Source organism: Triturus cristatus, chromosome 2_2 (assembly GCF_964204655.1).
Source record: "Triturus cristatus chromosome 2_2, aTriCri1.1, whole genome shotgun sequence".
Lineage (NCBI taxonomy): Eukaryota > Metazoa > Chordata > Amphibia > Caudata > Salamandridae > Triturus > Triturus cristatus.
In genome coordinates this window covers 458,894,133-458,909,541 of record NC_140582.1, presented here as the reverse complement: position 1 = coordinate 458,909,541, position 15,409 = coordinate 458,894,133, and positions in this window count along the sequence as shown.

Genomic DNA, 15,409 nt, shown 5'->3' with positions numbered 1-15,409 from the left:
AACTACCGTCCAGGACGGTTGCGTATGTATACAAGGGGGAGTAGTCTTACCCACTAAGGAACTACAGAAACAGGTATTAGATTGGTACCACTCCCACGCATTGGCAGGCCATCCAGGGATAAAAAAGACTATACAAGTAGTACGTGAGCGGTTCTGGTGGCCGTGCATGCTGAAAGACATAGTTACGTTCGTAAAAACTTGTCATGTATGTGCTCAATCCAAATTCTCCCGCCAAAACCCCGTGGGCTTACTCTTGCCTCTCCCTGCTCCACCTGGACCCTGGCATACTGTGTCCCTTGATTTTATTGTCGAGCTGCCTGTGACCCAAAACCAGAATATTACCTTGCTGGTGGTGGTGGATATGTTTACTAAAACCGCTCATTTTGTCCCCTTGAGTGGGTTACCTACTGCCAGTGAACTTGCTTCAGTGTTTTTACGTGAGATTGTCCGTTTACATGGGTTTCCTTCTGTGTTGGTGTCTGATAGGGGGGCCCAGTTCGTGTCCCGGTTTTGGAGGTGTTTGTGCTCCTTGCTCGGGATAGACGTCAGGTTGTCCTCAAGTCATCACCCGCAGTCAGATGGGCAGACCGAGAGGGTCAATCAATGTTTCGAACAATACATAAGAACACAAGCCTTACAGAAACCCGTAGAATGGGATGAATGGGTGTGGGTGGCAGAGATTGCGTATAACAACAACCCCCATTCCTCTACGGGTTACTCACCCTTCTATTGTGCTAACGGGTTTCATCCCAAGTTGTTACCTACAGGGGTGTCCCCGGAGGGCCCTACCCCGGCGGCCAATGAGTTTATTTCACAGATGCAGGACACCCATAGCAGCACCCTAGTGAACCTGGAAGCCGCAAAGACAAAATACAAGGAAGGGGCCGATCTACACAGACGGTTAGAACCTATCTATGAACCGGGGGATAAGGTGTGGCTTTCCACCAAACATCTGGCACTCCGTGGTCCACGCAAGTTCAACCCTACGTACATAGGCCCGTACAAGGTACACAGTGTGATAAATCCAGTGGCTTTGAAACTAGAACTACCTGCCTCTATAAAAATACACCCAGTGTTCCATGTTTCCTTGGTAAAACCAGTAGAACCTGGTACCCGACTCCCGCGACGTCCGGCTCCGGTCTCCCTTTCAGATACCTCAGAGTATGAAGTGGAATCCATTGTGGATTCGCGCTTGGTACGGAATACACTTCAATATCTAATACATTGGAAGGGATATGGAGTGGAGGAACGTACTTGGGAGCCGGCTACCAATGTGCACGCCCCTCGACTTGTTCGCTTGTTTCACCTGAGACATCCAGACAAGCCCAAAGCGGTGGGGGACCGTTGTGGGGGGAGTGTGCTGTCATGCCCCGTGATTCGGATCGACAGACGATCCAGTATATAAGGATCCTAGGCGCGTACGAACGCGCTTAGCGTTCTAGCTTGGAGTCCTGTTTCCGTCCTTGTTCCGTGTGCCTGACTTCCGGCGGGAGACTTCCTGTTTCCGGAGTCGCGTTACTTGGGTTTTGAGCCTTCGCGGGTTCAGCCCGTGTGTTGGGTGTTTTGTGAAGACGCCTAATTGATTGTAGTAGCGAGCCCTTCAACTCTCTTGCGGCTCGCTTTGCTTTGGTCGTATTTGACTTTCGCCACGTGTGGCGGCATCGAGTGTGAGTGCAAGTTATATCCCTTCCCCGGTGCGGCTCCTTAGTAGTTGCGCTCACTCCTGGGTGGCGGTGTTATGTATGTATGTCTCATTATTTTTTCCCGATTGCTTGGTCCTCCCCATTCCCTTCATCCCCTTATTCCTCAAGTCCCCTCTCAGTAATTAAGGGTTTCGGAGTTCACCTTACGAACTCGTTATATCTCACGAGACCCGGATATTCCGTTCCCTTTCACTGCTGGATTGTCGCGCCCCGTTAGCGCCTGGCTCACAGCTGGGGCCACATACCATTCACTCCCACACCATCCCAGTTCAGCAATAATCATACTCCTTTGCAGTGGTGCTAGTCTCCACCGAGACAGAAGACTTTAGTAGCCCGAAGGGGACGCTAGCGTGGACCACGATACAGGGGCCGGTGTACTTCTGAAGCACGATAACAGCGCTGTGCGCTACACCTTTCTTTTACTTATGGACACATTGCATGGTGGGTGGACGTAATTGTTATTGTTCTGTTTTCCCCCCAGTTCTCAACCTACGCCTGAATAGATTCTCGTTGTTACCTGTCATTTGGTAATACAAAGAAGGGGATGTAAGTTACCATTAGTGAGTAATAGAACTATAAGAGATTGTCCGGAGAATTGATGTTACAGGAAAGAATATTCCCTGAATTGTTTACTTTATGTGGTGTAGGAATTCTTGGCCTGCTTGTTCTACGCCTGACCTTTCCTGAGTCTCATCCTTTCCCAGTAGAGGTGACACCCATCTTACAAGAAGGCAAGACCCCAGCGGTAGGTGGGCTTGGTAATATCTATGGTTTTCAGTGAATGGGGTGATGATTAAAAGTGATTAGGCCTTTCTATTGCAGCGCCCAGAGAAGAGCTACATCCTCGGTTCCACCACTGCCAAACCACTGAAGTCACACCCACCTTCCCTTGTTTTGTTACCCTGTTTTCCCCTGGCGTGTCATCCGGTTCTCTAGTGTTTGATAGAGACGGAAGGCCGCAGGGGAGGACGGAGTCTTACTCTTCAGATTCCTGACGCTTCTGCAGAAAATTCTGAGAACCCTTACACCCCCATTCTTGCCACATCCCAGGAGACACCCAGGAGCCCTGCCCACACAGAACAACTGAGCCAGTCTGACCTGGAGGGATAAGGTTCTCCGGCCACCCAGGAGGAGGCAGACAACCCTGCAAATGCCATCCCTCAGGGGTCCGGTAGACCCGATGTGCCCACAACGGCAGGCCAGGCTCTTGTGGGCAGGGGTGGTGGGAGTGGAGGCAGGCGGAGGCGCGGACCTGACCAGCCAGCTGAGGGAACCGGTATGTCACACATACGCCACATCTTGGAGACATACCGGCGTGACACCAGGGGCATCAGCCAGGTAGTGGGGACCCTCAACGAGATTAAGAACCAGCAGGCCGAGCAACACGCCAGTCAACAACAACACCAAGGACGGATGGAGGCAAGACTGGCTGAGCTCATGGCGGTGCAAACGGACAGAAGCAGTTCACTCCGTCAGATCGCCGACAACATGGGCAACCCTCCCTGTGCCACCAGGCGAAGACCAGCACCAGCCACAGGGAGGGAGGAGGATTCATCCGACGGAGCGTCCCAAGCATCGTCAAGGCCTGCATCTGAGGGTCTCGCAAGGAAGGTGGGTCGTCCACGGAAAAGACCGTGAGAGGCAGCGGACCATCCACATCTCCCAGGTCATCTGGCCTGGCACCTGGCCCTCTGGCGCAACAGCAGCACCTCATCCAATGACATTCTCTGCCACATGGACTTTCTGGTCACAGTCTGACCAATGATGACCAACAATGTGGCCTGGACTCTGATGACTCCAACTGTCAAGGATGCCATCTCCCCCTGTGAACTTTGGATTCCATGCACACTGTATAGCACCTATTTTTCCACACTAAACAGGCCCCCCACCGAGAATAAATCTCTTTTTCTACAATTACATGTTGCATTCATTTTGCATGAGTACACAACCTACGTGTGGGGAAATGTCAATCTATGCATGAGTGTTGAACTAACTCCAGCCATCCATACCCTGGAATCTGAGTCTGGGACAGGACACACATGGGTCACAATGTATCATACTATACAGACATGGAGCACAATACTCACCCGTGATGGCCTCAAGATGCTGAGAGGGGGCATGCATTTCTGTGCGGACAGACCAATTGGGAAGAGTATCCTGAAGGCGTAGAGGTCATGGCTCATGTGGATGTTGCCGGGGAGGGAGTAGCAGGTATGTCTTGCCAGGTGAGAAAGCTATGTCCAGCATGCTGGAGTATGGTGGATGTGAAGAATGGTGGCCAGGGCAAGGTTGGATGCACGGAGTTGGCACAACGGGGTCTCGGATGTCAGACGGCCAAGGTTGGTGTGGGGTCTGGGGTTGTGTCCTGCCTCCTGAGTGTGGATGAGGAGTCTGAAGGTCATCCTGCAGCACACAGTGATACATTGCAGCTATCTCTGGTGGACGGTGATGTGGCTGGAGCGCAGGATGTTGAAGCTGAGGTGTGCACATGCAGCCTGGATGTGGACAGGTTTCCCGGGTGTTAGGATGTACTTGCTCCGTAGAGGGCGGGGCAGTAGTTGACACGGCTGGTGTCGTGCTCCTGGGGCATGGTCTGTCTTTCCCTGGAGTGGATCTATCTGTGGATCATGTGCATCATGCAGAGGGTGTTGCACCCTGAGGTACAGATGCTGGTGATTAGCATGCTAAATGTGAGTGACAATTCCATGATGCACACCATCTTGTGTGCGTGGCCACTGGGTGCATGTGCAGGGCTCTTGCGGGTGGGACACAAGCAGTTGACCCACCTGTAAGGGGACAATCCTCAGATGATTACCTCAGTCCTGTACAAGTTCAGCCTCAGGTGGCTGTTGTTCAGCCATCCATCAATGGATCTCATGCCTTATTGAATGTTGGAACTGCCAATGGCTGCGTCTTTGATGAGTGTGAGGAGCACCTGGCTGTCAATGGCATACGAGCAGATGAAGAGGTGCTGTGTGCATGTGATGCCGGTGAGGGGGACCTGGACACATTGAGGATTGACACGCTGAGAGATGATAACAACAACAAATAGCTTGGCATCAAGAGGGTTCAAATATCAGTCCAAGAGCCAACCACTGATGGTGGGAGCAACTGTGTTCCAACCACTGGCAATATGTCCACAAAATTGGACTGGCCCTAAACCTCTTTAATTGTTAATTAAGAACATCTGCAATGCAACCCTTCAAGAACTCACAGAAAGTGTATCACCTCAGCTCACACAAAAAGTGATGTGATTCGTGAAAAGAGTGTGAAAAATGAGAAGGCACCTCACGTACGCAACACCAGGAAGGCTGCCAGCTGGTACTCGCTGGTATGCCCACGTTTTGTCATCATCGGTTGCCAACTCAAAAAAGAAGATAATGTCCAGTAAAAAGAAAGAGAACAGAGATAGTTTTAGCAGAAACACTTTGCTGTCCCCATAAACAAAGAGTGAGAATGAAGAGACCCAGTGAATTGCTAAGAACAGGTTGTTCAGAGCAACAATAAAATTGAGATATAAACTCACTATAAAGGACAAACTCTTTATTCACAACCAGTGAGTTCACTCAAAATAAAAGCACTAATATGTCGCTAACCTTTATAAAGAAGGCCAACATGTTTCATTGCCACTAGTCTTTCGGCAATTTCATCAGGGCATGGGGGTTTTTTGCACTCATTTAACTGGACATCCACTTTACTGTTTTATGGAAGGGCTGTATAAAAAGCAGAAAAGAAGACAAATAGAATGACTATTTTCTATTCATACTTCAATAAAAGTTGGACCAACCATTCATCGATAACACCAAACTGCTAGTTCCCATACATATAGTTACCATGTAAAGGCCGAGGACGCTCATACCAGCCTTCACAATGCCAATCGGAATTGTATTTACTTTTCTTTTTCCGATTCCTTAGAATGCGCTGCAACTAGCGCGTGTTCCACCTGCGGAAAGGGGGTTTTTCAATTCATCATCAAGTCACAGTACACAATTTGAGACAGCGAGTCTGGTGATTCTTTCCCCCTCGCAACACCATCCGTCTTATTTTATCTGTCTCTACAAGCCGAATGTACTTTGCTCCGGCCAGATGTAAACACCACGAATATCTGCTGCCCCGTTCCACTGTGGACAAAAGGGTTGCAAATCATCATGGCGAATATTAACAATTATCTGCCTCTTGCATCACCATTACTTTCACTTTGACTGTCTCCGAAGCCGAATGGACGCAATTCCAACTCGGCATAAACCACACTGGCTTTTTCAGCCCTCTTCCGTGACTCAACACAAGCCCGTTTTGAATTAATTTAAATCAAACGAGGTCACAGATGTCAGCATAGGGCGAACTTTACCCTACCCACGGCATCCCACTACCTTTAGACACGGAAGCAATAATCTCACCGTAACCTCTAACGGAGCAATCCTTGTCTCGTCACCGCCTCAACTCAAAATCAATATCCGGCCTCTGATGTAGTCCTGTTTAGCCACACCCCCTCGTCCGCATCACGTATTGCGCGAACGGCATTGAGGGCCACTAGGATCTTATAACTAACGTGGCGGCCATCTTGGAACAGTGTGCCACACAACAAAACAATCTCCACAGAAGCCTTTATGTTATTGACTAGGACAATTCACTCATGTTACTATGGTGTGCCACATCACAGTCTCTGGTGTAATCATCAAGCACACCTACACGTCCACAATAAAAGCTAGAGACGAACCAGTTCGTAATTTCCTGAGAGGGCCAATTTCACAACTCTCAATGTGATGCTCTTGTTCGCTCATCACCAATAAAGCGTACTTAAAATCAAACTCTGATGCAATTGTGCTGAGCCACACCACTTCATCACCATCACGTGGTGCGCGGCCAGCATTAAAGGCTGACAGCGTACACGACACTTCTGGCGGCCATCTTAAAACATTTAAGCCGCACTCCAAAAAGGCTCAAAAACAAACCTTTATATGATTTGCTGGGTCAAAATGCCATTGTTATTTTGATTGTGCCAAACACACAACCTGTGTATTCCTCAGGGACAACTGCATGTACAAAATCAGAGTTAAAGCGGCCCACTTCAAGAATTTATGAAAAAAAACGATCTTACAACTCTCAGTACAAAGCTCGTGGAGCTCATCACCAATAAAGCACGGGTATTCAATTACTAGTTATTCACTAATCGATCATATGTTCACAGATCCCCACATCGTGGGTAATTTATAGTTTGGAAAGCCTCATAATTCCAAGACATCAGTTAGTGAGATAGGACTTGTCCTAAATGCAGAGTGGGTTAATAGCTACTCACTTTATTCCACTCAATGTGGTCATTCAAGCCTGTCACGTCCACCTTCTCAGTATAAATCCAACGGGCTTCCCTGGTAGCCAGAATTTTATCTATGGTGTCATTGCTAGCTGTCACTCTCTCCAGGACAACCCATCTTAAAGCTTGCAAGTCATGTTTTGATTCAACGAAATGCTGTACCAAGCGCGTAGTAAGTTTTCCAGCTTTAATGGTACTCAAGTGCTCCTGAATTCGTATCTTTATTTTGCGAGTGGTGAGGCCTATATACTGTAACCCGCATTCACAGGTCAGTCTATAGATCACGTTGGTCGTGTTGCAATTGGAAAACGAATTCAAATGCCATTTTCTACCACTGGAGAGGTTGACACAGTTTGTTTTTTCTGTTAATTTGCAAACTGAACAACCACCACATGGGTAATGTCCAGCCGGCAACGAGGTGTGTCTTTGTTTGACTTGTGGTCGCGTGTGTACTAGCTTGTCCTACAGATTTGTGGCACGCTTAAATGCAAATCTAGGTTGTGGCATTCTGAAATCTGCAGTTGATAACAGTGACCAGTGTTTTCTCATTAATTGCCTAATTCTTGAGGCCAAAGGATCGTAAGTCATGACCACTGTGAGGCAATCACCAGTCTCCCTTCTGTTTCTTTCTAAGAGCGCCTCCCGGGGTGTATTACGGGCTCTTTTACACGCCCTCTTAATGACAGTTTTGGGATATGCTCTTTGTGTCAATTTATTAGAGAGCTCATCAGCTTGTTGAACAAAGGTTTCAACAGTAGAGCAATTACGCCGATACCTGAAAAACTGGCCAACTGGCAGGTTATCACGTAAGGCTCTCGGATGGTATGAGTTGTAGTGTAGTAGTGAGTTCCTGTCTGACCCCTTTTGATGTACCATAGTGTTAAGGGCCTTCCCATGCACCATGATGTCGAGATCCAAATATACCGCACATTCCTTGCTGAACGTCCAGGTAAATTTTAAACACGGATCACGGCTATTAAGCCAGTTCAAGAATTCCAAAAGAGAATCCTGATTCCCTTTCCAAATGCACAACACATCATCGATATACCTCTTCCAGAGGCAAATATGCCCCTGGAAGGGGTTCGATGTGTGATACAAGAAATTCTCCTCAAACTGGCCTACATAAATGCAGGCCAGACTCGGCGCAAAGGTCGCGCCCATAGATGTACCTGACACCTGTAGGTAGAGGTCATCCTTGAAACAAAAGTAGTTCCGTGTCAGGGCAAGCTCGATACATTGGAGCGCAAATGATTGGGGCGTGTCATAAAACCAATCTTGGTCCCCCAGGGCCTTCGCTGCTGCCACCAGCGTGGCCTCCTGGGGGATACTGGTGTACAGCGGCTCAATGTCGATGGTGAGCAAGAACTGCTGTGATGAATCAAATTCCAAATCACCAAGGATATTCAAGATGTCAGTAGTATCCTGGACATATGATTTTTGTCTCAATACGGATTCTCGCAAAAAGAAATCCGCAAATTGCGACAGTGGCTCAAGAATAGAAGCTATTCCCGAGACTATCGGTCGCCCGGGGGGAGGCCGTGTAGCCTTATGCACCTTTGGGAGTATGTAGAAGGCTGGAGTTCTCGGCTTGGTGTTAACTAAAAACTCTGCCTCCTTGCTCGTGATCCAGTTCTTACTCCTAGCTTCCGCCACCATTTTTGTGATCACCTCTTGCAATTCAAGGATAGGATCCCTAGGGAGAGGGTGATAATTCTTCCGATCACCTAGTAATCTTAACACCTCCTGATTGTAGTCTGAGGTGTTCATAACCACAATGGCCCCACCTTTATCGGCACTCTTGATAGTAATTTCTGCATTATTCTGAAGAGTCTTAAGCGCCTCCCAATCTCCACGGCTCATGTTATTAAAGGGGCGGACCTTATGATCAGACTGTTCTAGTTTAGAGATTTCCTCCAGCACTTTCTGTTCGAACACCATCACCTCTGGACCCACCGTAGAACCCGGAGGACAGAATTGTGACGGACGTCGGAGATTGGTGGAGAACAGTGACTGGGGTTCCAGTTCTTTGCCAGCAAAAATTTTTTTAAGTTTGATTTTTCTCATGGTTGCGTGAAATTCAGTCCTGCACTTAAAAGCATCATGTCTGGGGGTGGGGACGTATCCCAACCCTTTATTCAGAACACTCAATTCATCCGTGGTCAGTGTATAATCGGATAAATTCATAACAATATTGTTCATGTGGGGGTCCTGCCCCTGCTGCGTGTTATCCGTGGGGAGAACATAGGCCATTGCTGTCCCTGGTTGTGGAAGGGTCTTGCCCTGCCTCTGCCCCTTTGTCCGCCCCCTCTGTTGCCCCTGTTGGTGTGTCCTAAAAAAGAACGGAACAAAGCCCCCAAATCCTCGTTGGATTTATACTGAGCGTCAGGTCTACCTCCACCCTGATTGGATGTTTGAGCACTCTCTTCCTCCTCACTGGAGGTGTTGTCGAAAGTCCAGTTCAAGGGGGTCCTACGCTGTTGTTGTTTGCCTCCCCTCCCTCGATAATTGGACTGTGGTGCCACTTCGTTTGCCTGCTGGTAGTGTTTGTCATCCACATAGGGGAACGCCCATTCATGGGTGAATCTCTCAAGATTTCTTTTTAAACCTTTGATTTTCTGGTTTACCATATAATGCTTATAGTCTGCTAAGTCCTCCTGAATCCGCTGCAATTGCTCTTTAGTATCAGTAATGGTTGTGTCTTTCTTCAAGGTTTCTTCTAACTCTAGAATCTCTACCAATAACTCATCACTAAGTCTTTTTGCAGTATTAATAATTAGAATCAGCCAGTCTCTTGTCCATTTATTGGCGATGTAACTCCAGTCAAGCCTGAATTTCTTATCCTCTAGGAAAATCCGAGGTTCTATTCTGACTAGTAAGCTTGCAGGGGCAGCTCCAGCTCGGAGGTACTCTGTCATCAACGCCCCATGAAGGGCTACTCTCACCTGACGTTTTTTCGTGTTACTTAATTTTTCCCACTCCTCCCTTGCTGTGTTCACACTAGTCAATGATGAATCTGGGAAGAGGGAGGGACCTGCTAAAATAGCAGCTATCTGGTCGTCGGAAAACGCCAAACAATTTCTATCCATTACTCTTAATATGAATAACAATTAACACGATTCCACAGGTGTACACTCAAATTACCAGAAACTTTGGTATGTCGCCCGAATGGTCAGTCCAACTACTATCCTGAAAGCAGGGGAAAAGTTAAGAGTTAAAATTAGTTATATAGCTCTCACGGCTGATCCGCCGTTCAATAACCCATTTCAAATTGGAGCTTTAGAGGGAAGAGTGCCAAGCTGCCCTCCACTCAAAGTCTAATAACAACAACAAATAGCTTGGCATCAAGAGGGTTCAAATATCAGTCCAAGAGCCAACCACTGATGGTGGGAGCAACTGTGTTCCAACCACTGGCAATATGTCCACAAAATTGGACTGGCCCTAAACCTCTTTAATTGTTAATTAAGAACATCTGCAATGCAACCCTTCAAGAACTCACAGAAAGTGTATCACCCCAGCTCACACAAAAAGTGATGTGATTCGTGAAAAGAGTGTGAAAAATGAGAAGGCACCTCACGTACGCAACACCAGGAAGGCTGCCAGCTGGTACTCGCTGGTATGCCCACGTTTTGTCATCATCGGTTGCCAACTCAAAAAAGAAGATAATGTCCAGTAAAAAGAAAGAGAACAGAGATAGTTTTAGCAGAAACACTTTGCTGTCCCCATAAACAAAGAGTGAGAATGAAGAGACCCAGTGAATTGCTAAGAACAGGTTGTTCAGAGCAACAATAAAATTGAGATATAAACTCACTATAAAGGACAAACTCTTTATTCACAACCAGTGAGTTCACTCAAAATAAAAGCACTAATATGTCGCTAACCTTTATAAAGAAGGCCAACATGTTTCATTGCCACTAGTCTTTCGGCAATTTCATCAGGGCATGGGGGTTTTTTGCACTCATTTAACTGGACATCCACTTTACTGTTTTATGGAAGGGCTGTATAAAAAGCAGAAAAGAAGACAAATAGAATGACTATTTTCTATTCATACTTCAATAAAAGTTGGACCAACCATTCATCGATAACACCAAACTGCTAGTTCCCATACATATATTTACCATGTAAAGGCCGAGGACGCTCATACCAGCCTTCACAATGCCAATCGGAATTGTATTTACTTTTCTTTTTCCGATTCCTTAGAATGCGCTGCAACTAGCGCGTGTTCCACCTGCGGAAAGGGGGTTTTTCAATTCATCATCAAGTCACAGTACACAATTTGAGACAGCGAGTCTGGTGATTCTTTCCCCCTCGCAACACCATCCGTCTTATTTTATCTGTCTCTACAAGCCAAATGTACTTTGCTCCGGCCAGATGTAAACACCACGAATATCTGCTGCCCCGTTCCACTGTGGACAAAAGGGTTGCAAATCATCATGGCGAATTTTAACAATTATCTGCCTCTTGCATCACCATTACTTTCACTTTGACTGTCTCCGAAGCCGAATGGACGCAATTCCAACTCGGCATAAACCACACTGGCTTTTTCAGCCCTCTTCCGTGACTCAACACAAGCCCGTTTTGAATTAATTTAAATCAAACGAGGTCACAGATGTCAGCATAGGGCGAACTTTACCCTACCCACGGCATCCCACTACCTTTAGACACGGAAGCAATAATCTCACCGTAACCTCTAACGGAGCAATCCTTGTCTCGTCACCGCCTCAACTCAAAATCAATATCCGGCCTCTGATGTAGTCCTGTTTAGCCACACCCCCTCGTCCGCATCACGTATTGCGCGAACGGCATTGCGGGCCACTAGGATCTTATAACTAACGTGGCGGCCATCTTGGAACAGTGTGCCACACAACAAAACAATCTCCACAGAAGCCTTTATGTTATTGACTAGGACAATTCACTCATGTTACTATGGTGTGCCACATCACAGTCTCTGGTGTAATCATCAAGCACACCTACACGTCCACAATAAAATCTAGAGACCAACCAGTTCGTAATTTCCTGAGAGGGCCAATTTCACAACTCTCAATGTGATGCTCTTGTTCGCTCATCACCAATAAAGCGTACTTAAAATCAAACTCTGATGCAATTGTGCTGAGCCACACCACTTCATCACCATCACGTGGTGCGCGGCCAGCATTAAAGGCTGACAGCGTACACGACACTTCTGGCGGCCATCTTAAAACATTTAAGCCGCACTCCAAAAAGGCTCAAAAACAAACCTTTATATGATTTGCTGGGTCAAAATGCCATTGTTATTTTGATTGTGCCAAACACACAACCTGTGTATTCCTCAGGGACAACTGCATGTACAAAATCAGAGTTAAAGCGGCCCACTTCAAGAATTTATGAAAAAAACCGATCTTACAACTCTCAGTACAAAGCTCGTGGAGCTCATCACCAATAAAGCACGGGTATTCAATTACTAGTTATTCACTAATCGATCATATGTTCACAGATCCCCACATCGTGGGTAATTTATAGTTTGGAAAGCCTCATAATTCCTAGACATCAGTTAGTGAGATAGGACTTGTCCTAAATGCAGAGTGGGTTAATAGCTACTCACTTTATTCCACTCAATGTGGTCATTCAAGCCTGTCACGTCCACCTTCTCAGTATAAATCCAACGGGCTTCCCTGGTAGCCAGAATTTTATCTATGGTGTCATTGCTAGCTGTCACTCTCTCCAGGACAACCCATCTTAAAGCTTGCAAGTCATGTTTTGATTCAACGAAATGCTGTACCAAGCGCGTAGTAAGTTTTCCAGCTTTAATGGTACTCAAGTGCTCCTGAATTCGTATCTTTATTTTGCGAGTGGTGAGGCCTATATACTGTAACCCGCATTCACAGGTCAGTCTATAGATCACGTTGGTCGTGTTGCAATTGGAAAACAAATTCAAATGCCATTTTCTACCACTGGAGAGGTTGACACAGTTTGTTTTTTCTGTTAATTTGCAAACTGAACAACCACCACATGGGTAATGTCCAGCCGGCAACGAGGTGTGTCTTTGTTTGACTTGTGGTCGCGTGTGTACTAGCTTGTCCTTAAGATTTGTGGCACGCTTAAATGCAAATCTAGGTTGTGGCATTCTGAAATCTGCAGTTGATAACAGTGACCAGTGTTTTCTCATTAATTGCCTAATTCTTGAGGCCAAAGGATCGTAAGTCATGACCACTGTGAGGCAATCACCAGTCTCCCTTCTGTTTCTTTCTAAGAGCGCCTCCAGGGGTGTATTACGGGCTCTTTTACACGCCCTCTTAATGACAGTTTTGGGATATGCTCTTTGTGTGTGAGAGATGATACCTGGGCCATGTGCCAGATTATGCCACTATACTACATGCTGAAGGCTTGAGTCCCACTCCCATGGCCTTGCTGGTGTACGGAGCCGGTGGGGAGTAGGAGGGACATTACCTGGTTGGTGTGACAGGGCCTGGAAGGCGGGGCAGCGCTGTGTAGGCAGTTGGAGTTGCACAATCATCATGCAAAGGTGTAGTGTGTGCGCCTAGGGTATGCCTGAGAGCAGGGGGTAGCTCCTTGGATGGACAATGCTTGGAGGGTGGCTGCAACATGAGACTGTAGTGTGATGTGGATCATGTAAGGACATGAGGTTCGTGCAATGTGCACGTTGCATGTGCTGACGGTCCAGCCTTTGGCACCGCGTGGGCGCAACAGTGGCACAGACAAGCTGATGCCAGACAAATGAATGGGTGGAGGGAGGAAGGGAGGAGCATCTTTGAGGTGTGTGTGTTGCCGAATCTTTAAACTCTCTGTGCCCTCGCTGCAGGGGCTGCAGCAGCAGGCGGCTTGACCTGGAAACTATGCCACTAGTTGCACACAAAGACAAGGATGTCAGAAAGGACTACTGCAACAGGCGTATGTAAAGGAGGAGTGTCCAGTTTCCCATGGAACACCCAGAGACAATGGATGCACAATCCCCAAAGATGACTGACACCGGATCATTAAACTGAAGGACGAGCTGCGCACAGGATACACACCCTCAGCAGGTGTTGACGGTCTGTTGTGGCAACCAACATGCCCAAATACATACACAACCATGGACATCATGCACAATGGATATTCTAATCCCTGAAGAACTGCATGCATGTTGCTAAACTACACATAGACTCATATGCCCAATCTTTGACAACTATGCAAGAGATGCCGCATGCAAAGTGGCAAGAGACCAGCAGTGACAGAGATGAGGCACCTTGGAGGGTGAGGTACACCTTTATTACTCAGGTTCACACCTAGGGAAATGCATCAATAGGAAGAGACTCACAGGTCATTTGGCAGAACATGTGGGACCTACACTGGACACCCCCTTCAGAACACAGATGCTGTAAATCCATTGAACTGGCACACAAGTGAAGTGTGTAAGCCAAACACCCCCTGCTGCACACGGAGGGGCTTCAATTCCCCATTTATCCTCTAATGGGGATGTCCCACACTATGGCCACCCGTAGCATCCCGTATGTTTCAGAGGGAAGTTGTACACACATTGATGCCTTCATCAGAATCCACAGTCCCATCACAGATGACTGCTATGAAGGGTGACTATCAATACATGGGAGTCATGCAACATGTCATGTGCCCCATGGTGAGTCGACATGTATGTATAGTAACACAACATGCACAGGAGCAGTGGCCACACATTACCAACACCAAAATGCCGTGCAGCAATCCTTAACCAAATAGACTTTTCCCCATGTCCGTGCATGGGACGCTGATTCAGCACACGTTGCAATACTCATGAGGAATAGCGGGAGCCCAACGATGACACGGGCAGACAGCATGCAAAACAACCTGGGGATGACAGACACACAAGAAGTCAGGGAAGAGATTGTCATCCGCATGCATGGTAATTTTCTCTACAGGAAGAAGTCTGTCACCATACTATATTACTAATTGAGTGTCTCAGCTAAAATGTGTGGAAGGACATCATCACTCGAGTGACACATCTGAACACATATCTAAGTCACTTAGCATACAGTCAGCTGGACACACACATTGCAACACATGCCACACAAGGCTCCAGCCGTGCACACTCAGACCCATGGACTCACCATTATGAGAAGAAGTTGCGTATGAGCTGACTCCGGATGTCGTCCTCCTCCTCATCGTCACTTGCCTCGTGACCAAGCCCTTCATCCTCCACGGGTGGATGTTCCTGCTCATCCGGATCCAGGATGAGTGGCACAGCCTTCTCCACTGCCATGTTGTGCAGCATGCAGCACATGAGGAAGATCTTGCAGGCCTTCACCGGTGCATATGGGAGGGACCCGCCTGTCTTGTGAAGGCACCAGAATCTGCTCTTCAGGAGGACAAACGTCCTCTCAATCACTCGCCTGGTCTGCCCATGTGTGTTGTTGTAACAGTGATCTGC